A 26,801-nucleotide genomic window follows, 5' to 3' on the forward strand; every position below is an offset into this window, starting at 1 on the left:
TTATTGCCTCTAGTGCATATTTCCTTCACCATGCACCCCCCTCTAGTCGATATACTCTGGGTCCTAACACAGTCTATGCACCCAGGCACTGTGCCAGGCGATCTTGTCCCTCTTGCACTCACCCTTCATGTTATTGTAGTAGGAGCCGATGATGGTTGAGGCGAGGTCAACCAGCGAGTCCTGCTTGTTCGTCTTGCTGCTCGAGACCTTGTAGTGGCCACGGATGTCGACAAACTTCTGGCAGGCCAAGCCCAAATCATGAGCGCTTTTAGATCATTGTTGATGTGCACTGCAACGAAACTGTAGTTGAGATTGTTGATAAACCTGGCAAAACGCTCGCAAGGCCTTGTGGCCAGGAAGTAATGGTAGATGAGCACATGATGGTGCATGCGCAGCTGGGCGGCAACTACCTTCTGATCATGCCCGACACAGCCGCCGGTGAACTCGAGGTCGAAGCCGACCACTTGATACTTGTGCTCAACAAGCAACTGCTCCATAGTGGGGATGGAGCTCTCCACCGAGACCGGCTCATTCGTGTACACCACCGAGAGGTCCTTCCCCCTCACGTGGGTGTCCACTACGTGAGGCGTGGTAAACTGTTGTCCATTGTTGTCTTCAGCCGCTGGGAGCGTCATTGGAGCCGTTGGATATTGTGACACCCCGAGATCGATGCTCTAGATGCCTTACATTTTTTTTGTTATCGCCGTGTGTTTTAATTTTTTGTTGCAGTCATCATTGCAACATTTGCATTGCCTCGGCACTCCGCGTCGTCATTCTTTTAAAAATGTGCTTCCATTCGTAGTAGTTGGTTCTCCCTGTCCTCTTCATTGACCATTTTGAGACCAACCACACTCGCACGTGCCCGCAGCATCTCTGGAAAATTATTTCCTAAGTGGGAATAAAACATTCTTGGAATGGGTCGAAAGTTGGCACGCGGTCTTGTTATATTGTAGGTAGACTGCCTGCCAAATTTTGATGCATTCAGAGCTCGTTTGATATCCCAATCGTTAAACTATAGCGACACTATAGCCGGATTAATTGTCGGACATTTCGGTGTTCTAAAACTGTTGCCGGGCTGACCTCCTTCCCTCTCATTTCAGCCTAGCCCATCTACACAACCCAGCTAAGACTACCCTAACCCCTCTCCGCTCTGGAGCCGTTTGATTGCGATCGGAGTGTCCGAAACCCCCTCAAAACCATCTTCCCTAGACCCCCTTCCTATTTAAGCAGGTCCTCCCCTACCAAACATGGGACCCTAGCCATTAACCACCTTCCTCCTCTAACCCGCCGCCACTTGGTGCCGTCAGATTGACCTCACCACCACTTGAGCCCGCCTCCACCACGCCCTTGTTCCTCCAGCCGACACGAGCCCACGAAGCCCGTCTGAGGCCCGCGTGGGCCCGGTCCAGCCCGTCGCCGCCCGTATGTGCCTGAGCTCCTCCCATAGCTCTCCCGCACAACCGCCTTGCCCTGACCAACTCCTCGGCCTCCTCCTCGACGCTGGCCTAGCCGCCGCAGGCCAGCACCGGAGTCTATCACCGACCCCTCCTCCTCGCCTTGCCGGAGGACTTTCTCCTATGTCGCCCCGCCATGAACACCATCGTCAAAGCTTCTGCACGCCACCACGTCGTCCCATGCCGGATCCGGCGAGATCTGGCCGAAGGAGGACCCCGCACCTAGATCCAGCCCCATCACGCCGCCCCAAGCTGGCCGGAGGCTCGCTGTCAGCCACCTCGCTGCACAACCCCGCGCCTGGATGGCCTCGTCCATCCCTTGTGCGAATTTTGATCTTATTGGATACACAGGGTGCGGATCGGGTCGAAGATAAGGTGAATCAGAAGTTAACCTTCAGTTCATGTCAATTCCTTGGACGCTCGTTGGTAAGTTGGTCCACGAAGAAGTGAAATTGTGTTTCCGTCTGTGCAGCCGCAGTCGAGTATGTCGCCAACGCAAGTTGTGCTACCAAATTATTATGGATGAGGCAAAACTTGAAGGATTGTGGTATTACTTACAAGAAAGTGCCTCTTATATGCGACAATGAAAGTGCCATCAAGATCGCCAGTAACCCACGTCATATCCCCGCCCCAAACATATTGACATCCGTCATCATTTCATAAGAGATCATGTTGCAAGGGGAGATATTGAGATAGTTCATGTTGGTACTAACAAGCAACTATCTGACAACTTCACCAAGCCATTGGAAAAAGTAAGGTTTTGTCAACTAAGGCATGAACTTGGTATCTTGGAGCTTGATAACTCTTAAATCCAAGCAATCCATGCACGTGGATCATATAGCACGAATTCATTACAATTCAACAAATGCAACAAAGAAAATAAATCATACTTCAACAATCTAGAGATGCAGAAATAAAATTCAAGTCTAAGCCCAATGTGATGGGTCAATCGCCGAACGCTGTCAGTGTCGCCTCCTCTACTGCGGCTTCCTGTTCTGTGGTCGTTGCGCCACCACTGCTCTCCCCGCCTCATACTCCTTATGTTCGTTGATCTCCTTCTTCCTTCCCTCGCCACTTCTTTTCATGCTCATCTAAGAGGCATGTGTGCGCCAACATAATACTCGAATCCTCCGTGTCTCGAGTAGTTGCAATATCTCCTTCTCAAGCTCTATTGATCCAAAAGTCAGGGCCTTCTTGAGCTCCCATTTGAGACACACCTATCTCTTATCCAACCCTGTCTTCTCCCTCTCAATTTCCAACTTGTTGCTTTCAATTTGCACATTTTGGTTCTCTCTCTCTCTCAGTGTGTGTGTGTGTGTGTCCCAATCAATCCTTTATTTTTGCGCATTCAACGTGAGTTTGTACCTCTCGTCTTTCTTGTTCTCACTTGAGGAAAAAATGCTCGTCCATATGGTGGACAATTTTAACACTGCATCATCACAGGTGGCCCCGTCCTTCTCCCAGTTGTTGCTCATCTCTTGCCGAATATTCTTTGGCACGATGGATTTTTCTATCCCCCATGAACCTTCATTATTCCTCTTGCCGGACTTAATATCATCCACAAGTTGTATCCACTTTGATTTGCTATCCAATAACACCCAACAACAACAAAAACTAAATGGCTTCGTCTCTGTTAGTTGGTACATAGTGGCTGCCACCATCGTCTACTAATCAATAAAGTACAACAATGAGGATGCAACAAACGACAAACAAGCAAGCAATTCAAATGGCGAGAAAATGAAGCAATTCAACTTACGTGAGTTAACACTCCCATCCCACTTTGAGGGAAGCCAATCATTTGTGCATAATAGTCAACATACTTGTTTAGTTCCCCTTGAATGATGGACCATCGATGTAACACCCCGGATATGATTTACCCAGTTTGTAATCCAACTCTTGTCGTTTCCGGCGTTAAGTTATTTTATTTTCTCGGGTTCGGGTTTTTGTCTCCATGTGTTGTTGTTGTTGTCATGCATCTCATATCATGTCATCATGTGCATTGCATTTGCATACATGTTCATCTCATGCATCCAAGCATTTTCCCCGTTGTCCGTTTTGCATTCCGGCGCTTCGTTCTCCTCCGGTGGTCATTTCTACCTTTCTTTCGTGTGTGGGGGTTAAAAATTTCCGGATTGGACCGAGACTTGCCAAGCGGCCTTGGTTTACTACCGGCAGACCGCCTGTCAAGTTTCGTACCATTTGGACTTCATTTGTGTCAGGACCCCGACTCAATGCCACATCGATCTAGCATGTAACGCCTCATATCACTTTGCGGCCTCACGCACGGTATCCCCACGGGTGTCGCCTTACCTTTGCCCGGGACCGTTTGCGCATTTTGGCACACGTATATGATGGTGTCGCTAGCATCCATATGATAAAGAGCCCGGGCTGACATGGCTAGTCGTAAACCCAAAGTGGCACTAACTTACAGGGACAGGCATCCATGACCCATCATCGAACGTGTCGGTCATCAACGAGCGAATCCAGGCTGTAGCACTGGGCTAACAGGACTCCGGTGAACCGGGCTGTAGCAGGCTAGCAGGACTCCGGTATTCATCGCGTGACATTTCCCCGAAGGGACAGACACAGGATCGAAGAAGGACACATGCCGGCCTGCCTAAGTGTTCCGGAGCAGTAGCAAGCTACCAGGGCTCAGTGGAAGCACTAGGAGACATTTCCCGGTAAGAGAGGCTACTAAGAATAAACAACTAGATAGTCAGATCCCACACATAGCAATACACATTACACGTACGCATAACATGCAAGTATGTGCTGTACAACATGGCATCATAGCATAACTCAACAATCATATAGATAAAGGCTCAGAAGAGCCATCATAGCATTTATTGCAAACAGGGGTCACAAAACCCATCATACAGAGCATACAAGCAACAAGCGGAAGCATTACATGTCTGGGTACAGACATCTACAAATGAAAAAGGCTGAAGAGCCTGACTATCTACAACATCCGATCAAGATCGTAGCTGAGGTACTAGCTACTAGTCGAAGTCCATGAGAACCCTAGTAAGACCGAAGTCTCTGCTGCAAAAACATAAATAAAGCAACATGAGTACAAAGGTACTCAGAAAGACTTACATCAGATCCTATCATACATGCATTTGTATCAAGAGGGTAATGTGGGGTTTAGTTGCAGCAAGCCAGCTTTGACTCTGTGGCTATCCTGTTCTACGACTACCAGAAACTCTGGAGGTGAGACAACGTACACGAGTCCACTAATCACCATACAATACACTACTATGGATTCATCCCCGTCTCCCTACGAGAAGGCCATCCATAGCACTCACACATGTCTTGAGCATTTTAGAGTATCCACTTCAAGTTGTCTATGTACCACGTAAGCATCCAAGAAGTCCATAACCGCGGACCCGGCTATTCGAATAGATCATGTTAACCCTGCAGGGGTGTACTTCTTCACACACGCTCTCGCCACTTACCGCCATGTACACGTCATGTATCTCGGCAACCTTCAAGCGGAAGCCTGGCGAGGGTGTCGGCCACGACCTAACTAACCACACAAGACTCTAGTCCAGGTTTATCGCCTATTCGGGTTCCATCCGCAAGGAGATCCGGCCGGGGTGTCGCTTACGGCCCCAAACGATGTGTACAGGGTTCCCGAGCCCACCATCCGGGTGCCACTCGGTACACCAGGCCACGTGTGCCTAGTCTGTCCCAAGCCCACCCTGCCGGGTGCCACTTGGTAGAAAAATAGCACTACCTACAAACACCAGAAACTAGTTGCGACTCCTGGACAGAGACCAAGTTGGTTAATAAGTCGAGAGGGGTCGAGTTACCGGAACCCAATGTGTGGTAGTATCGAGTCACTGGACAACATACATAGAACTCAGTGCTTAAGGACGGTTCTAGTGAGACAACCCACCATGTACTCCTACATGGCCTCTCACCGCTACCTTTACCAAATCGTGTTCACACACTTCACTCTCAGCATCAGAACATATCGTAACACTCCAATTCATTCCCAATGAACCAGACCTGACACAACTCTAAGCAATAGTAGGCATAGCATGGTAGGAACACAACAATGGCTTCAATCAACTCCTACACATGCTAGTGGGTTTCAACTATTTACTGTGGCAATGACAGGTCATGCAGAGGAATGGGTTCAACTACCGCAGCACAAAGTAGCAGATGAACCGTTGTTGTCCTAATGCAATAACTGAGAGCAGGAGCGAGAGAGTAGGGTTTTATCGAAATGAACAAGGGGGTTTGCTTGCCTGATAGATCAGCAAAGAAGGCACTGCTTCATAGATAGGCACTCTGGAACAGACTCCGGAGCAGGACCTATCGAGAAGGAACAGTGTCGGCAATCAAAACACAATCATATGCAACAATATGATGTATGAACATGGCATGTAGAGGTGATGCTGTTTGAGCTAATGCAACTAGTAATCATTTGATTTGAAGTCCATTTGAACCAAAGGTTCAAATGCATCTCCAAATTAAGCTCCTATATATGCCATAATGTGTTTTCTCATCTTCAGCATGTATAAGTTGGTTTGTCATGCATGAAACTAGTACAGATGGAAAGATTGCATTTTTCTGATAATTTTTCATATATAAATTATTTTAATCTGAGCTACGGTTGATTTGATATGAATTTTTGAAGTTTAAAACAATTTCTGGAATTTTCTGATTTAATTTAAATCCAGAAATCATATTATTGCGCCAGCATGACGTCAGCACGACGTCAGCGGTCAACTGGGCTGGTCCGGGTCAAACCTGACGTGTGGGGTCCACACGTCAGTGACAGGGGGGTTAAACAGGGGTTAATTTAGTTCTAATTAAAAGTTAGTGGCGCTGGGGCCCACTGTCAGTGTCACAGTTAGTTAACAGAGATAATTAGTTGCTAAACTAATCCTAAACTAAAATTAGCAGGGCCGGGCCCCACCTGTCATTGACCCACACGGGTCAAATCTGGGTCAACAGGGGGTCTAACCCGGTCAACTCGCCGGCGTTTAGCCGCCGGCGAGGCCCGAGACGGCGGAATGCCGCGGAAATCACCCACAGGGCTCCGTTCGAGGCGTGTTTAGGCTCTTCAAAGAGCTGGCGATGCGGCGCGTCGAGCAGTGCCCTCGGCCAGAGCTGGGGTGGCCGAGAACGACGTCGGCGACCACGTTTGCGGCCGCCGGAGTTCGGCTGTGTTCAGGGGCGCGGCTGCAGCGTGCTAACGCGCGAACTAAAACGCTAGCGGGGCACTACGAGGTGCAGCGAGAGTGCTAGGTGCACTGGCGTGGCCAAAAGGGTCGCCGGAGCAACGCCGGCGACAAGCTCGAGTGGAGGCGAGCTTCGGCCATGGCGGAACTGAGGCCTAGACGGCGTAATCGCGAGGAGGAGGAGAGGGGTTCGAAGCAGAGGCTCACGAGGAGGTCGATGGGCTGGTCAGCTTGCTCGGGGAAGGCCGGAGCAGAGTAGGGCGGCGAAGACGATCTCGGACGGCCGAGGTTGAAGACGAGGACGGTGCAGGCGCTGTGGTGTGTCCCCGGTTGCGTGGGGCATCAAGGAAGAAGACGGAGCCGAGGCGGTTCTCTTGGACACGCTGGTGCGACTAGGGAGGGCTGGTGGCCATGGCGACGGTGAGCGATGGCGGCGGCAGCGCTCGGGTGCGCTCGGGGAAGAGAGAACCAGGGAGGAGGGAGAGCGAGAGGGAGGGGAAAAGGACCGGGGCGGCGCGTGGCGTCGTTCCAGGCATCCAGACGAGGAGGGGAGAGGCAGGCAGGCAGGGAGGGAGGTGGCGTGGCCGGCGGAGCGCGCGTGCGTCGGCACGCAGCTGCTTGGCGAGGGGGGGGGAAGACGACAGAGGAGGAGGCGGGCTGGGCCGCCTGCTGGCTGGGCCGGCCTGCTGCTGCTGGGCTGCACAGGGGGAAGCCCCAGGTAAGCTTCTCCTCTTTATTTCTGTTTTCTATTCTTTTTTTTCTGACATTAGTTTTGATTTAATAAAATACTAAATCAATTTATTACCTTATGCCAATTTTTGCAGGAGCTAGATATATTATTCCAGAGCTCCTTTATAAATGGCATAATTTTTGGACCATATTTCATATATATAGCAATATATTTCCAATGCAAATATTTATCGAATTAATCCAAATGGCCAAAATAAATATCCATGAGCTCCTAAAAATATTGTTTTGATTTTTATCTCTGTCCAATATTTTCAGAGAGCAACATGAGCATTTTCTTGGACCCTTTTGGAGAAATTTTTATTTGGGTCATTTTCAAAAATGATTCTGAGGGTTCCACCAATCCTCATTTCAAATTTAAATGAAATTTAAACATGATGCACAAATGACTAGCTAGTCTAGGTCATACCAGACTAGGGATGTGACAACTCGCCCCCACTTGAAAGAATCTCGTCTCGAGATTCAGGGGTCGACGGAAAGAAAGTGGGGTACTCCAGTCGAAGACGATCTTCTCGCTCCCAAGTAGCTTCTCTCTCGGAATGATGAGACCACTGAACTTTGAGAAACTTGATGTTCTGACGTCGAGTGACACGCTCTGCTTGATCAAGAATGCGAACCGGGTACTCTCGGTGAAGGAAATATGCCCTAGAGGCAATAATAAAGTTATTATTTATTTCCTTATAATCATGATAGATGTTTATTATTCATGCTAGAATTGTATTTTCCGGAAACATAATACATGTGTGAATACATAGACAAACAGAGTGTCACTAGTATGCCTCTACTTGACTAGCTCGTTAATCAAAGATGGTTATGTTTCCTAACCATGAACAATGAGTTGTTATTTGATTAACGAGGTCACATCATTAGTAGAATGATCTGATTGACATGACCCATTCAATTAGCTTAGCACCCGATCGTTTAGTATGTTGCTATTGCTTTCTTCATGACTTATACATGTTCCTATGACTATGAGATTATGCAACTCCCGTTTACCGGAGGAACACTTTGGGTACTACCAAACGTCACAACGTAAATGGGTGATTATAAAGGAGTACTACAGGTGTCTCCAATGGTCGATGTTGGGTTGGCGTATTTCGAGATTAGGATTTGTCACTCCGATTGTCGGAGAGGTATCTCTGGGCCCTCTCGGTAATACACATCACATAAGCCTTGCAAGCATTACAACTAATATGTTAGTTGTGAGATGATGTATTACGGAACGAGTAAAGAGACTTGCCGGTAACGAGATTGAACTAGGTATTGGATACCGACGATCGAATCTCGGGCAAGTAACATACCGATGACAAAGGGAACAACGTATGTTGTTATGCGGTCTGACCGATAAAGATCTTCGTAGAATATGTAGGAGCCAATATGGGCATCCAGGTCCCGCTATTGGTTATTGACCAGAGACGTGTCTCGGTCATGTCTACATTGTTCTCGAACCCGTAGGGTCCGCACGCTTAAGGTTACGATGACAGTTATATTATGAGTTTATGCATTTTGATGTACCGAAGGTTGTTCGGAGTCCCGGATGTGATCACGGACATGACGAGGAGTCTCGAAATGGTCGAGACGTAAAGATTGATATATTGGAAGCCTATGTTTGGACATCGGAAGTGTTCCGGGTGAAATCGGGATTTTACCGGGTTACCGGGAGGTTACCGGAACCCCCCGGGAGCCATATGGGCCTTCATGGGCCTTAGTGGAAAGGAGAAAGGGGCAGCCCAAGGTGGCTGCGCCTCTTCCCCCTCCCCTAGTCCTATTAGGACTAGGAGAAGGTGGCCGGCCCCCCTCTCTCCCTTCCCCTCCGAGGAATCCTAGTTGGACTAGGATTGGGGGGAGGAATCCTACTCCCAGAGGGAGTAGGACTCTCCTGCGCCTCCCTCTATGGCCGGCCAGCCTCCCCCCTCTACTCCTTTATATACGGAGGCAGGGGCACCTCTAAACACACAAGTTGACACAAGTTGATCCACGTGATCGATTCCTTAGCCGTGTGCGGTGCCCCCTGCCACCATATTCCTCGATAATACTGTAGCGGAGTTTAGGCGAAGCCCTGCTGCTGTAGTTCATCAAGATCGTCACCACGCCGTCGTGCTGACGGAACTCTTCCCCGACACTTTGCTGGATCGGAGTCCGGGGATCGTCATCGAGCTGAACGTGTGCTCGAACTCGGAGGTGCCGTAGTTTCGGTGCTTGATCGGTTGGATCGTGAAGACGTACGACTACTTCCTCTACGTCGTGTCATCGCTTCCGCAGTCGGTCTGCGTTGGGTACGTAGACAACACTCTCCTCTCGTTGCTATGCATCACATGATCCTGTGTGCGCGTAGGAAATTTTTGAAATTACTACGAAACCCAACAGTGGCATCCGAGCCTAGGTTAATGATGTTGATGTTATATGCACGAGTAGAACACAAGTGAGTTGTGGACGATACAAGTCATACTGCCTACCAGCATGTCATATTTTGGTTCGGCGGTATTGTTGGACGAGACGACCCGGACCAACCTTACGCGTACGCTTACGCGAGACCGGTTCCCTCGACGTGCTTTGCACAGAGATGGCTTGCGGGCGACTGCCTCTCCAACTTTAGTTGAACCAAGTATGGCTACGCCCGGTCCTTGCGAAGGTTAAAACGGAGTCTATTTGACAAACTATCGTTGTGGTTTTGATGCGTAGGTGAGATTGGTTCTTACTTAAGCCCGTAGCAGCCACGTAAAACATGCAACAACAAAGTAGAGGACGTCTAACTTGTTTTTGCAGGGCATGTTGTGATGTGATATGGTCAAGGCATGATGCTGAATTTTATTGTATGAGATGATCATGTTTTGTAACCGAGTTATCGGCAACTGGCAGGAGCCATATGGTTGTCGCTTTATTGTATGCAATGCAATCGCGATGTAATGCTTTACTTTATTACTAAACGGTAGTGATAGTCGTGGAAGCATAAGATTGGCGAGACGACAACGATGCTACGATGGAGATCAAGGTGTCGCGCCGGTGACGATGGTGATCATGACGGTGCTTCGGAGATGGAGATCACAAGCACAAGATGATGATGGCCATATCATATCACTTATATTGATTGCATGTGATGTTTATCTTTTTATGCATCTTATCTTGCTTTGATTGACGGTAGCATTATAAGATGATCTCTCACTAAATTATCAAGAAGTGTTCTCCCTGAGTATGCACCGTTGCAAAAGTTCTTCGTGCTGAGACACCACGTGATGATCGGGTGTGATAGGCTCTACGTTCAAATACAACGGGTGCAAAACAGTTGCGCACGCAGAATACTCAGGTTAAACTTGACGAGCCTAGCATATGCAGATATGGCCTCGGAACACGGAGACCGAAAGGTCGAGCGTGAATCATATAGTAGATATGATCAACATAATGATGTTCACCGATGAAACTACTCCATCTCACGTGATGATCGGATATGGTTTAGTTGATTTGGATCACGTGATCACTTAGAGGATTAGAGGGATGTCTATCTAAGTGGGAGTTCTTTAAGTAATATGATTAATTGAACTTAAAATTTATCATGAACTTAGTCCCTGATAGTATCTTGCTTGTTTATGTTGATTGTAGATAGATGGCTCGTGCTGTTGTTCCGTTGAATTTTAATGCGTTCCTTGAGAAAGCAAAGTTGAAAGATGATGGTAGCAATTACACGGACTGGGTCCGTAACTTGAGGATTATCCTCATTGCTGCACAGAAGAATTACGTCCTGGAAGCACCGCTGGGTGCCAGGCCTGCTGCTGGAGCAACGCCAGATGTTATGAACGTCTGGCAGAGCAAAGCTGATGACTACTCGATAGTTCAGTGTGCCATGCTTTACGGCTTAGAATCGGGACTTCAACGACGTTTTGAACGTCATGGAGCATATGAGATGTTCCAGGAGTTGAAGTTAATATTTCAAGCAAATGCCCGGATTGAGAGATATGAAGTCTCCAATAAGTTCTATAGCTGCAAGATGGAGGAGAACAGTTCTGTCAGTGAGCATATACTCAAAATGTCTGGGTATAATAATCACTTGATTCAATTGGGAGTTAATCTTCCGGATGATTGCGTCATTGACAGAATTCTCCAATCACTGCCACCAAGCTACAAGAGCTTCGTGATGAACTATAATATGCAAGGGATGAACAAGACTATTCCCGAGCTCTTCGCAATGCTGAAAGCTGCGGAGGTAGAAATCAAGAAGGAGCATCAAGTGTTGATGGTTAACAAGACCACTAGTTTCAAGAAAAAGGGCAAAGGGAAGAAAAAGGGGAACTTCAAAAAGAACGGCAAGCAAGTTGCTGCTCAAGAGAAGAAACCCAAGTCTAGACCTAAGCCTGAAACTGAGTGCTTCTACTGCAAGCAGACTGGTCACTGGAAGCGGAACTGCCCCAAGTATTTGGCGGATAAGAAGGATGGCAAGGTGAACAAAGGTATATGTGATATACATGTTATTGATGTGTACCTTACCAATGCTCGCAGTAGCACCTGGGTATTTGATACTGGTTCTGTTGCTAATATTTGCAACTCGAAACAGGGACTACAGAATAAGCGGGCACTGGCAAAGGACGAGGTGACGATGCGCGTGGGAAACGGTTCCAAAGTCGATGTGATCGCGGTCGGCACGCTACCTCTACATCTACCTTCGGGATTAATATTAGACCTAAATAATTGTTATTTGGTGCCAGCGTTGAGCATGAACATTATATCTGGATCTTGTTTAATGCGAGACGGTTATTCATTTAAATCAGAGAATAATGGTTGTTCTATTTATATGAGTAATATCTTTTATGGTCATGCACCCTTGAAGAGTGGTCTATTCTTACTAAATCTCGATAGTAGTAATACACATATTCATAATGTTGAAACCAAAAGATGCAGAGTTGATAATGAAAGTGCAACTTATTTGTGGCACTGTCGTTTAGGTCATATCGGTGTAAAACGCATGAAGAAACTCCATACTAATGGACTTTTGGAACCACTTGATTATGAATCACTTGGTACTTGCGAACCGTGCCTCATGGGCAAGATGACTAAAACACCGTTCTCCGGTACTATGGAGAGAGCAACAGATTTGTTGGAAATCATACATACCGATGTATGTGGCCCGATGAATATTGAGGCTCGTGGCGGATATCGTTATTTTCTCACCTTCACAGATGATTTAAGCAGATATGGGTATATTTACTTAATGAAACATAAGTCTGAAACATTTGAAAAGTTCAAAGAATTTCAGAGTGAAGTTGAAAATCATCGTAACAAGAAAATAAAGTTTCTACGATCTGATCGTGGAGGAGAATATTTGAGTTACGAGTTTGGTGTACATTTGAAAAACTGTGGAATAGTTTCGCAACTCACGCCACCCGGAACACCACAGCGTAATGGTGTGTCCGAACGTCGTAATCGTACTTTACTAGATATGGTGCGATCTATGATGTCTCTTACTGATTTACCGCTATCATTTTGGGGATATGCTTTAGAGACGGCCGCATTCACGTTAAATAGGGCACCATCAAAATCCGTTGAGACGACGCCTTATGAACTGTGGTTTGGCAAGAAACCAAAGTTGTCGTTTCTTAAAGTTTGGGGCTGCGATGCTTATGTGAAAAAACTTCAACCTGATAAGCTCGAACCCAAATCGGAGAAATGTGTCTTCATAGGATACCCAAAGGAAACTGTTGGGTACACCTTCTATCACAGATCCGAAGGCAAAACATTCGTTGCTAAGAATGGATCATTTCTAGAGAAGGAGTTTCTCTCGAAAGAAGTGAGTGGGAGGAAAGTAGAACTTGACGAGGTAACTGTACCTGCTCCCTTACTGGAAAGTAGTTCATCACAGAAAACTGTTTCAGTGACACCTACACCAGTTAGTGAGGAAGCCAATGATAATGATCATGAAACTTCAGATCAAGATACTACTGAACTCGTAGATCAACCAGAGTAAGATCCGCACCAGAGTGGTACGGTAATCCTGTTCTGGAGGTCATGCTACTAGATCATGATGAACCTACGAACTATGAAGAAGCGATGGTGAGCCCAGATTCCGCAAAGTGGCTAGAAGCCATGAAATCTGAGATGGGATCCATGTATGAGAACAAAGTATGGACTTTGGTTGACTTGCCCGATGATCGGCAAGCGATTGAGAATAAATGGATCTTTAAGAAGAAGACTGACGCTGATGGTAATGTTACTGTCTACAAAGCTCGACTTGTCGCAAAAGGTTTTCGGCAAGTTCAAGGAATTGACTACGATGAGACCTTCTCACCCGTAGCGATGCTTAAGTCCGTCCGAATCATGTTAGCAATTGCCGCATTTTATGATTATGAAATTTGGCAAATGGATGTCAAAACTGCATTCCTGAATGGATTCCTGGAAGAAGAGTTGTATATGATGCAACCAGAAGGTTTTGTCGATCCAAAGGGAGCTAACAAAGTGTGCAAGCTCCAGCGATCCATTTATGGACTGGTGCAAGCCTCTCGGAGTTGGAATAAACGTTTTGATAGTGTGATCAAAGCATTTGGTTTTATACAGACTTTTGGAGAAGCCTGTATTTACAAGAAAGTGAGTGGGAGCTCTGTAGCATTTCTGATATTATATGTGGATGACATATTACTGATTGGAAATGATATAGAATTTCTGGATAGCATAAAGGGATACTTGAATAAAAGTTTTTCAATGAAAGACCTCGGTGAAGCTGCTTACATATTAGGCATTAAGATCTATAGAGATAGATCAAGACGCTTAATTGGACTTTCACAAAGCACATACCTTGACAAAATTTTGAAGAAGTTCAAAATGGATCAAGCAAAGAAAGGGTTCTTGCCTGTGTTACAAGGTGTGAAATTGAGTAAGACTCAATGCCCGACCACTGCAGAAGATAGAGAGAATATGAAAGATGTTCCCTATGCATCAGCCATAGGCTCTATCATGTATGCAATGCTGTGTACCAGACCTGATGTGTGCCTTGCTATAAGTTTAGCAGGGAGGTACCAAAGTAATCCAGGAATGGATCACTGGACAGCGGTCAAGAACATCCTGAAATACCTGAAAAGGACTAAGGATATGTTTCTCGTATATGGAAGTGACAAAGAGCTCATCGTAAAAGGTTACGTTGATGCAAGCTTTGACACTGATCCGGACGATTCTAAATCGCAAACCGGATACGTGTTTACATTAAACGGTGGAGCTGTCAGTTGGTGCAGTTCTAAACAAAGCGTCGTAGCGGGATCTACATGTGAAGCGGAATACATAGCTGCTTCGGAAGCAGCAAATGAAGGAGTCTGGATGAAGGAGTTCATATCCGATCTAGGTGTCATACCTAGTGCATCGGGTCCAATGAAAATCTTTTGTGACAATACTGGTGCAATTGCCTTGGCAAAGGAATCCAGATTTCACAAAAGGACCAAACACATCAAGAGACGCTTCAACTCCATCCGGGATCTAGTCCAGGTGGGAGACATAGAGATTTGCAAGATACATACGGATCTGAATGTTGCAGACCCGTTGACTAAGCCTCTTCCACGAGCAAAACATGATCAGCACCAAAGCTCCATGGGTGTTAGATTCATTACAGTGTAATCTAGATTATTGACTCTAGTGCAAGTGGGAGACTGAAGGAAATATGCCCTAGAGGCAATAATAAAGTTATTATTTATTTCCTTATAATCATGATAAATGTTTATTATTCATGCTAGAATTGTATTTTCCGGAAACATAATACATGTGTGAATACATAGACAAACAGAGTGTCACTAGTATGCCTCTACTTGACTAGCTCGTTAATCAAAGATGGTTATGTTTCCTAACCATGAACAATGAGTTGTTATTTGATTAACGAGGTCACATCATTAGTAGAATGATCTGATTGACATGACCCATTCCATTAGCTTAGCACCCGATCGTTTAGTATGTTGCTATTGCTTTCTTCATGACTTATACATGTTCCTATGACTATGAGATTATGCAACTCCCGTTTACCGGAGGAACACTTTGGGTACTACCAAACGTCACAACGTAAATGGGTGATTATAAAGGAGTACTACAGGTGTCTCCAATGGTCGATGTTGGGTTGGCGTATTTCGAGATTAGGATTTGTCACTCCGATTGTCGGAGAGGTATCTCTGGGCCCTCTCGGTAATACACATCACATAAGCCTTGCAAGCATTACAACTAATATGTTAGTTGTGAGATGATGTATTACGGAACGAGTAAAGAGACTTGCCGGTAACGAGATTGAACTAGGTATTGGATACCGACGATCGAATCTCGGGCAAGTAACATACCGATGACAAAGGGAACAACGTATGTTGTTATGCGGTCTGACCGATAAAGATCTTCGTAGAATATGTAGGAGCCAATATGGGCATCCAGGTCCCGCTATTGGTTATTGACCAGAGACGTGTCTCGGTCATGTCTACATTGTTCTCGAACCCGTAGGGTCCGCACGCTTAAGGTTACGATGACAGTTATATTATGAGTTTATGCATTTTGATGTACCGAAGGTTGTTCGGAGTCCCGGATGTGATCACGGACATGACGAGGAGTCTCGAAATGGTCGAGACGTAAAGATTGATATATTGGAAGCCTATGTTTGGACATCGGAAGTGTTCCGGGTGAAATCGGGATTTTACCGGGTTACCGGGAGGTTACCGGAACCCCCCGGGAGCCATATGGGCCTTCATGGGCCTTAGTGGAAAGGAGAAAGGGGCAGCCCAAGGTGGCTGCGCCTCTTCCCCCTCCCCTAGTCCTATTAGGACTAGGAGAAGGTGGCCGGCCCCCCTCTCTCCCTTCCCCTCCGAGGAATCCTAGTTGGACTAGGATTGGGGGGAGGAATCCTACTCCCAGAGGGAGTAGGACTCTCCTGCGCCTCCCTCTATGGCCGGCCAGCCTCCCCCCCTCTACTCCTTTATATACGGAGGCAGGGGCACCTCTAAACACACAAGTTGACACAAGTTGATCCTCGTGATCGATTCCTTAGCCGTGTGCGGTGCCCCCTGCCACCATATTCCTCGATAATACTGTAGCGGAGTTTAGGCGAAGCCCTGCTGCTGTAGTTCATCAAGATCGTCACCACGCCGTCGTGCTGACGGAACTCTTCCCCGACACTTTGCTGGATCTGAGTCCGGGGATCGTCATCGAGCTGAACGTGTGCTCGAACTCGGAGGTGCCGTAGTTTCGGTGCTTGATCGGTTGGATCGTGAAGACGTACGACTACTTCCTCTACGTCGTGTCATCGCTTCCGCAATCGGTCTGCGTTGGGTACGTAGACAACACTCTCCTCTTGTTGCTATGCATCACATGATCCTGTGTGCGCGTAGGAAAATTTTTGAAATTACTACGAAACCCAACACTCGGTATGTGAGGTTATCTTGGAGATCAAGCGTTTCGTGGTCCACTCCGCGGATGGGATCCGAGAAGCAACGCCTGAGTTGAGAGACGTGGAAGACATCATGAACTCGAGAAAGATGTGGGGGTAGTTCCAACTAGTAGGCAACCTCTCCTCGTTTAGCGAGAATGCGAAAAGGACCAATGTAACGAGGAGCCAACTTGCCCTTGACACCGAAACGATGGGTACCCTTCAAAGGAGTAACCCGAAGGTAAGCCTTTTCGCCAACTTCATAAGTCATATCCTTATGATGACGATCATACTGACTCTTTTGACGAGACTGGGCTGTTTTCAAATTCTCACGAATGATGCGAACTTGCTCTTCTGCCTCCTGGATCATGTCCGGTCCAAAGAATTGTCTTTCACCGGTTTCTGACCAGTTCAAAGGTGTTCGACATCTTCGTCCATAGAGAACCTCAAAAGGAGCTTTCTTGAGGCTGGATTGGTAGCTATTGTTATAGGCAAACTCGGCGAAAGGAAGACATTTCTCCCAATCCATACCGAATGAGATAACGCAAGCTCTGAGCATGTCTTCGAGAATTTGATTGACCCGTTCCACCTGACCACTCGACTGAGGGTGGAAAGCGGTACTGAAGGAAAGATGGGTTCCCATGGCAGTTTGGAAACTCTCCCAGAAATGAGAAGTGAAAAGACTGCCACGGTCTGAATTGATCTCTAGTGGAACACCATGAAGTGACACTATTCGAGAAATGTATAAGTCAGCAAGCTGACTAGCAGTGATACTTTCCCGAACAGGAAGGAAGTGAGCCACTTTGGAAAGACGATCAACGACTACGAAGATAGCGTTATTCCCTCTCTTGGTCCTGGGAAAGCCGGTGATGAAGTCCATACCAACTTTATCCCATTTCCATTCAGGAATAGCTAAAGGCTGAAGGGTGCCAGCAGGTCTCTGATGCTCTGCCTTAACGCGACGACAAACGTCACATTTAGCAATGAACTCAGTGATTTCTCTCTTCATCCTAGTCCACCAGAACCTCTGGCGTAGGTCCTGATACATCTTAGTGCTACCGGGATGAATCGTGAGAGGAGATTCATGCGCCTCCTTAAGAATCAACTGCCGAAGATGTTGCTTCTTGGGGACCACCAAGCGATTCTCAAAGAAAACAACACCACGATCATCCATAGAGAAACATCCACCAACTCCCTTCTTAATGTTTCTCTTGATCCGGGTAATCCCCGTATCATGCTTCTGGGCTTCTATGATAAGGTCCACAAGGGTAGGTTTCGCTTCCAAGGTAGAAAGAAATCCGCGAGGAGCTATGTGAAGATTAAGCTTACCGAATTCCTCATGGAGAAGTGGTTGGCCTTGCTGCAACATGAGATTGTTGCAATAAGATTTACGGCTTAGAGCATCAGCCATGACATTGGCTTTGCCTGGGGTGTAGGTAATCCCTAGATCATAATATGTGATTAACTCCAACCAACGTCTTTGCCTAAGGTTCAGATCCGGTTGGGTGAAGATATACTTGAGACTCTGGTGATCGGTGTAGATCTCACAACGTTTACCAAGAAGGTAATGTCGCCAGGTCTTGAGTGCATAGACTACGGTTGCAAGCTCTAGATCATGTGTAGGATAATTCTCCTCATGTGGATGCAACTGTCGAGATGCATAGGCAATCACATGATGATCCTGCATAAGAATGCAACCTAGTCCCTGTCGTGAGGCGTCGCAGTAGATAATAAAGTCTTTAGTGAAATCCGGTGGCACAAGTATGGGAGCAGAAGTCAGGCGTCTTTTCAGTTCCTGGAAACTGTGTTCACACTGTGGGGACCACTCAAACCTTTTATCTTTCTTGAGAAGTTCCGTGAGGGGTTTGGCTACTTTGGAGAAATTTTCAACAAAGCGGCGACAATAGCTGGCTAGACCAAGGAAACTCCTAACTTGTTTATCGGTCTCAGGTGGAGTCCAATCGAGAACGGCTTGAACTCTCTCGGGATTGACAGCAATGCCCTTACCAGAGATTACGTGGCCTAAGTAGGTCACTTTTGGTAACCAAAATTCGCACTTGGAGAACTTGGCATAAAGGCGGTGCTCTCTGAGTTTTTCTAACACAAGTCTAAGATGTTCGGCATGCTCTTCCTTGTTCTTCGAGTAAATAAGAATGTCATCGAGGTAAACCACGACGAACTTATCTAAGTACTCCATGAAGACCGAGTTCATCAGGCGGGAGAATGTGGCTGGGGCGTTGGTTAGGCCGAAGGACATGACGGTGTACTCGTACTGACCATAACGAGTGACAAAGGCTGTCTTGGGAATGTCCCCGTTTCTGATTTTGATTTGGTGGTATCCTAACCTTAAATCCATCTTGGAGAAGACTGAGGATCCAGCGAGTTGATCATACAGGTCGTTGATCCTGGGGAGCGGATACTTGTTCTTTATCGTGACCAAATTAACGGGACGATAATCTACAACCATCCGGTCCGTACCATCCTTCTTCTTGACGAAGAGGACGGGGCAAGCCCAAGGAGAAGAACTAGGACGGATGAAACCCTTTTGCAAGGACTCATCAAGTTGTTTCTTAAGCTCGGCTAGTTCTAAGGGTGCCATCTTGTAAGGTCTCCGGGAGATTGGAGCTGTTCCTGGGATAAGATCTATGACAAACTCTACATCTCTGTCAGGTGGAACACCTGGCAGTTCCTCTGGAAAGACATCCGGAAAGTCACGGACTACCGGGATATCTTCAAGGTCTGGAAGAGGGCTGGCATTAAGAGAATAGAGCTGACGCCTTTGCAACTCTAGTGGAGACGGTGACTATCTTGCCAGATGGGTGTGTAAGCTGAACAGATCTTGTGTAACAATCAATCTTGGCATGATGAGCTGTCATCCAGTCCATACCCAAGATGATGTTAATATCTGAGGACTTGAGGGCTACAAGTGATGCAAGGAATACAAGTCTATCAACAAGGATTTCGTTACCATGGCTGATTCTGGTGGTCTGCCATCTAGACCCTGGGGTTTGGATTTCAAGCGGAGTTGGCATATCGCAAAATGACATGTCGTGCAAACGAGCATAGCCTTCAGAAATGAAAGAGTGAGATGCTCCAGTATCGAATAGAACTGATGCTGGGTGACAATTGACAAGGAGTGTACCAAGAACGACATCTGGATCATCATGAGCGTCTTTAGCTGAGACGTGATGCACACGTCCACGTTCAGTGGGAACTGACTTGACACTGATCATCTTGCGTGATGGCTTAATACAGCCAACAGTCTTCTCGGCCTTGGGTGGAGCATAACTAGTCTGAGAGCAGTCACGTGCATAGTGTCCTGGCTTCCCGCATGTGAAGCAAGTCCCTGAGATTGGACGTGGACCCGCACTGACAAGCGGTCTACCAGTAGGCCTGGGTGGAACATATGACTGAGCTAGGGAAGACACCACATGGAATGGCCTCGGTGTATATCCGGAAGGAAGAGCGGAGTTTGGAACCCAAATCCGGCGCTTCTGGGAGCTAGAGCCAGAGGAAGATCCCAAATTACGGGTGTGCTTACGAGACTCCTCGTAAGTGAGCTGAGCTGTCTCTGCATTAATGGCCTTGTTCACAAGGGCTTGGAATGTATCGCAATGATGTAGGTGGAGATCATGACGCAACTTGGGGTTGAGACCCTTTCGGAACCTAGCCTGCTTCTTGGCGTCCGTGGACACTTCTTCTGTGGCATAACGGGCGAGGTTCTCGAACTCTCTGCTGTAAGCATCAACAGCCATCTTGTTCTGGGTGAGACTACAGAACTCTTCTCTCTTGCGATCAATGAGGGCCTAGGGAATGTGATGCTCGCGAAAAGCCTCAGTGAAATCCCTCCAGTTAGGAATCTGGCCAGCTGGAAGCATAGCCTCATAGTTCTGCCACCAAAGACTAGCAGGACCTTCCAGGTGGTATGTGGCATAAGTGACCTTGTCATCTTCAGCTACGCTCGCGGAACGCAGCTTATGAGTGATGCTACGGAGCCAGTCATCTGCATCGAGTGGCTCGATGGAATGATGAAAGGTGGGGGGATGCAAACGAATGAAATCATGAATGGTAGCAGACCCTTTGAACTGATGTGCAGTGTTCTCCTCGATACGTGCCAACAAACGGTTAGACTCACGCTTGTTCCTCTCCATCTCTAGCATGAACTCGTCAACGAAGGCTGGTCGGGAGGATCCTCATCCCTACCATCTCCGTGGTTCTGGCTACGAGCAACGGAACTTTGCTTAGCTGATGACATCCTGAGAAACGAAACCAAGGACGGAATCAGCATCAACTATAGACTGTAGAATGTAGGACAAGGAATTAGTATCTCTCGAACTCCTAGGGAAATTCCGGCAGCATAACGGCAGTAAAATGCTCAGAATGAGACATCCTACTAAAAATGGGGTAGTACAACAACTCAACATCACCACTCAAGGTTCTGGGATAGTACTAAACAGACTACACCGGAAGTACTCGGAAACTGGGGTATGACTCTGATCAACCAATCCTATGGGACTACGGAGTAGTAACACGTGATCCTGATAGACGGAAGAGAAGCCTAGTTCCTTAATCCCGTCGGAAAGATAGGATGACTCAGATCAGAAGGTCATGAGGTTAAGGAGTAAAAAGAGCCTTACGTTCCAATCCACAATCAATTCCCTTACATAACTAAAGATTTTCTAGACTCAACTTCGACCAGTTTGGCTTGGTAATCCTACAGGCAGTCAAGCTCTGATACCAGCGCTGTCAGGACCCCGACTCAATGCCACATCGATCTAGCATGTAACACCTCATATCACTTTGCGGCCTCACGCACGGTATCCCCACGGGTGTCGCCTTACCTTTGCCCGGGACCGTTTGCGCATTTTGGCACACGTATATGATGGTGTCGCTAGCATCCATATGATAAAGAGCCCGGGCTGACATGGCTAGTCGTAAACCCAAAGTGGCACTAACTTACAGGGACAGGCATCCATGACCCAGCATCGAACGTGTCGGTCATCAGCGAGTGAATCCAGGCTGTAGCACTGGGCTAACAGGACTCCGGTGAACCGGGCTGTAGCGGGCTAGCAGGACTCCGGTATTCATCGCGTGACATTTCCCCGAAGGGACAGACACAGGATCGAAGAAGGACACATGCCGGCCTGCCTAAGTGTTCCGGAGCAGTAGCAAGCTACCAGGGCTCAGTGGAAGCACTAGGAGACATTTCCCGGTAAGAGAGGCTACTAAGAATAAACAACTAGATAGTCAGATCCCACACATAGCAATACACATTACACGTACGCATAACATGCAAGTATGTGCTGTACAACATGGCATCACAGCATAACTCAACAATCATATAGATAAAGGCTCAGAAGAGCCATCATAGCATTTATTGCAAACAGGGGTCACAAAACCCATCATACAGAGCATACAAGCAACAAGCGGAAGCATTACATGTCTGGGTACAGACATCTACAAATGAAAAAGGCTGAAGAGCCTGACTATCTACAACATCCGATCAAGATCGTAGCTGAGGTACTAGCTACTAGTCGAAGTCCATGAGAACCCTAGTAAGACCGAAGTCTCCGCTGCAAAAACATAAATAAAGCAACATGAGTACAAAGGTACTCAGCAAGACTTACATCAGATCCTATCATACATGCATTTGTATCAAGAGGGTAATGTGGGGTTTAGTTGCAGCAAGCCAGCTTTGACTCTGTGGCTATCCTGTTCTACGACTACCAGAAACTCTGGAGGTGAGACAACGTACACGAGTCCACTAATCACCATACAATACACTACTATGGATTCATCCCCGTCTCCCTACGAGAAGGCCATCCATAGCACTCACACTTGTCTTGAGCATTTTAGAGTATCCACTTCAAGTTGTCTATGTACCATGTAAGCATCCAAGAAGTCCATAACCGCGGACCCGGCTATTCGAATAGATCATGTTAACCCTGCAGGGGTGTACTTCTTCACACACGCTCTCGCCACTTACCGCCATGTACACGTCATGTATCTCGGCAACCTTCAAGCGGAAGCCTGGCGAGGGTGTCGGCCACGACCTGACTAACCACACAAGACTCTAGTCCAGGTTTATCGCCTATTCGGGTTCCATCCGCAAGGAGATCCGGCCGGGGTGTCGCTTACGGCCCCAAACGATGTGTACAGGGTTCCCGAGCCCACCATCCGGGTGCCACTCGGTACACCAGGCCACGTGTGCCTAGTCTGTCCCAAGCCCACCCTGCCGGGTGCCACTTGGTAGAAAAATAGCACTACCTACAAACACCAGAAACTAGTTGCGACTCCTGGACAGAGACCAAGTTGGTTAATAAGTCGAGAGGGGTCGAGTTACCGGAACCCAATGTGTGGTAGTATCGAGTCATTGGACAACATACATAGAACTCAGTGCTTAAGGACGGTTCCAGTGAGACAACCCACCATGTACTCCTACATGGCCTCTCACCGCTACCTTTACCAAATCGTGTTCACACACTTCACTCTCAGCATCAGAACATATCGTAACACTCCAATTCATTCCCAATGAACCAGACCTGACACAACTCTAAGCAATAGCAGGCATAGCATGGTAGGAACACAACAATGGCTTCAATCAACTCCTACACATGCTAGTGGGTTTCAACTATTTACTGTGGCAATGACAGGTCATGCAGAGGAATGGGTTCAACTACCGCAGCACAAAGTAGCAGATGAATCGTTGTTGTCCTAATGCAATAACTGAGAGCAGGAGCGAGAGAGTAGGGTTTTATCGAAATGAACAAGGGGGTTTGCTTGCCTGGTAAATCAACAGAGGAGGCACTGCTTCACAGACAGGTACTCTGGAACAGACTCCGGAGCAGGACCTATCGAGAAGGAACAGTGTCGGCAATCAATACACAATCATATGCAACAATATGATGCATGAACATGGCATGTAGATGTGATGCTGTTTGAGCTAATGCAACTAGTAATCATTTGGTTTGAAGTCCATTTGAACCAAAGGTTCAAATGCATCTCCAAATTAAGCTCCTATATATGCCATAATGTGTTTTCTCATATTCAGCATGTATAAGTTGGTTTGTCATGCATGAAACTAGTACAGATGGAAAGATTGCATTTTTCTGATAATTTTTCATATATAAATTATTTTAATCTGAGCTACGGTTGAATTGTTATGAATTTTTGAAGTTTAAAACAATTTCTGGAATTTTCTGATTTAATTTAAATCCAGAAATCATATTATTGCGCCAGCATGACGTCAGCACGACGTCAGCGGTCAACTGGGCTGGTCCGGGTCAAACCTGACGTGTGGGGTCCACACGTCAGTGACAGGGGGGTTAAACAGGGGTTAATTTAGTTCTAATTAAAAGTTAGTGGCGCTGGGGCCCACTGTCAGTGTCACAGTTAGTTAACAGAGATAATTAGTTGCTAAACTAATCCTAAACTAAAATTAGCAGGGCCGGGCCCCACCTGTCATTGACCCACACGGGTCAAATCTGGGTCAACAGGGGGTCTAACCCGGTCAACTCGCCGGCGTTTAGCCGCCGGCGAGGCCCGAGATGGCGGAACGCCGCGGAAATCACCCACAGGGCTCCGTTCGAGGCGTGTTTAGGCTCTTCGAAGAGCTGGCGATGCGGCGCGTCGAGCAGTGCCCTCGGCCAGAGCTGGGGTGGCCGAGAACGACGTCGGCGACCACGTTTGCGGCCGCCGGAGTTCGGCTGTGTTCAGGGGCGCGGCTGCAGCGTGCTAACGCGCGAACTAAAACGCTAGCGGGGCACTACGAGGTGCGGCGAGAGTGCTAGGTGCACTGGCGTGGCCAAAAGGGTCGCCGGAGCAACGCCGGCGACAAGCTCGAGCGGAGGCGAGCTTCGGCCATGGCGGAACTGAGGCCTAGACGGCGTAATCGCGAGGAGGAGGAGAGGGGTTCGAAGCAGAGGCTCACGAGGAGGTCGATGGGCTGGTCAGCTTGCTCGGGGAAGGCCGGAGCAGAGCAGGGCGGCGAAGACGATCTCGGACGGCCGAGGTTGAAGACGAGGACGGTGCAGGCGCTGTGGTGCGTCCCCGGTTGCGTGGGGCATCGAGGAAGAAGACGGAGCCGAGGCGGTTCTCTTGGACACGCTGGTGCGACTAGGGAGGGCTGGTGGCCATGGCGACGGTGAGCGATGGCGGCGGCAGCGCTCGGGTGCGCTCGGGGAAGAGAGAACCAGGGAGGAGGGAGAGCGAGAGGGAGGGGAAAAGGACCGGGGCGGCGCGTGGCGTCGTTCCAGGCATCCAGACGAGGAGGGGAGAGGCAGGCAGGCAGGGAGGGAGGTGGCGTGGCCGGCGGAGCGCGCGTGCGTCGGCACGCAGCTGCTTGGCGAGGGGGGGGGGGAAGACGACAGAGGAGGAGGCGGGCTGGGCCGCCTGCTGGCTGGGCCGGCCTGCTGCTGCTGGGCTGCACAGGGGGAAGCCCCAGGTAAGCTTCTCCTCTTTATTTCTGTTTTCTATTTTTTTTTCTGACATTTGTTTTGATTTAATAAAATACTAAATCAATTTATTACCTTATGCCAATTTTTGCAGGAGCTAGATATATTATTCCAGAGCTCCTTTATAAATGGCAGAATTTTTGGACCATATTTCATATATATAGCAATATATTTCCAATGCAAATATTTATCAAATTAATCCAAATGGCCAAAATAAATATCCATGAGCTCCTAAAAATATTGTTTTGATTTTTATCTCTGTCCAATATTTTCAGAGAGCAACATGAGCATTTTCTTGGACCCTTTTGGAGAAATTTTTATTTGGGTCATTTTCAAAAATGATTCTGAGGGTTCCACCAATCCTCATTTCAAATTTAAATGAAATTTAAACATGATGCACAAATGACTAGCTAGTCTAGGTCATACCAGACTAGGGATGTGACAATTTGATGCTCCAACGGTTAACCGAGGGACACAAAAGGCCCCGTGTGTGTTGCAGCCCAACACCCCTCCATTTTGGCCCAAAACCCACCAAAACCCTCTCCATCATCTAGAGCGTTCGATCACGATCGCGTGGCCAAAAACCACACCTCATTTGGACTCTCCTAGCCCCCTCTATGCCTATATATACATCCCCTCCTCGAAAATCCCGGATCCCCTCCTTCCTAACCCTAAAAATTCATCTCCACAGCCGCCGGACATGTCCGAAGACTAGCCGGACACGTCCGTCTGCCGGCCCGTGCTAATAGCCGCTCGCCACATGGCACCCCCTTGCTCACTTCGCCGCCCGCCGCCGCCGGCCCGCGAGGGCCCGGGGCCGGCCCTCTCCTCCATCCGACCGAGCCGCGCTAGCGCGCCCCGCCATGCCGCCTCTTCCCCAGTTCCGGCGCCGAGCCGCCGCACCTCCGCCACTGGCCGCCGCTCCGGCGCGCCGCCCCGCCCGCGCGCCTCGCCGCCCGGCCGCCGAGCGCCGCCCACCGTCGTCCGCCGTCCTCCTCGACGTCCGCGCCCAAGTCCGACGACCTCGGCCACCGTCTCCGGCGAGCTCCAAGTACCCCGGCGTCCTCGACTTCCATGCATGAACAGTAACTCCGGCGAGGTCCCGATCTGGATCTGAGATCCGAAATCTCGGGGTTGACTTTTGCCCCGAAACCCTAGTTATTTTGCCATGTTCATCATGTCGTTACATTGCATCCGTAGCTCTGTTTTGGGCATATAGCATATCAAAATGTTCGTCTCAGAGAGTACATCATTTCATCTCATTGCATCATTTTCATTGGAGTTCATCTTGATGCCCGAAATGCTGTTAGAAGAATGCTATTTGAGATAATTGTCAGATCTGCTGCTCCAATTAGATATTTGTCATTTTTGCCATGATTATTGTGTGCATGATGTGCCCCTGAGCTCTACATATGTTTTGCCATCTATCCAGAGGTGCAACCCATGTATTTTTATGATGTGTGTGGTGACTAGTACAAGCTTGCAAAGTGGTGCATTTGTTAATGCTGATTTCAGGGACTTAGCATTTCCACAAAGTCTTTGATCTGTTTATTTCAATATGCCATATGTTCATGTTGTTTCCTAGTGATCC

Source organism: Triticum aestivum, chromosome 2A (assembly GCF_018294505.1).
Source record: "Triticum aestivum cultivar Chinese Spring chromosome 2A, IWGSC CS RefSeq v2.1, whole genome shotgun sequence".
Taxonomy (NCBI): domain Eukaryota; kingdom Viridiplantae; phylum Streptophyta; class Magnoliopsida; order Poales; family Poaceae; genus Triticum; species Triticum aestivum.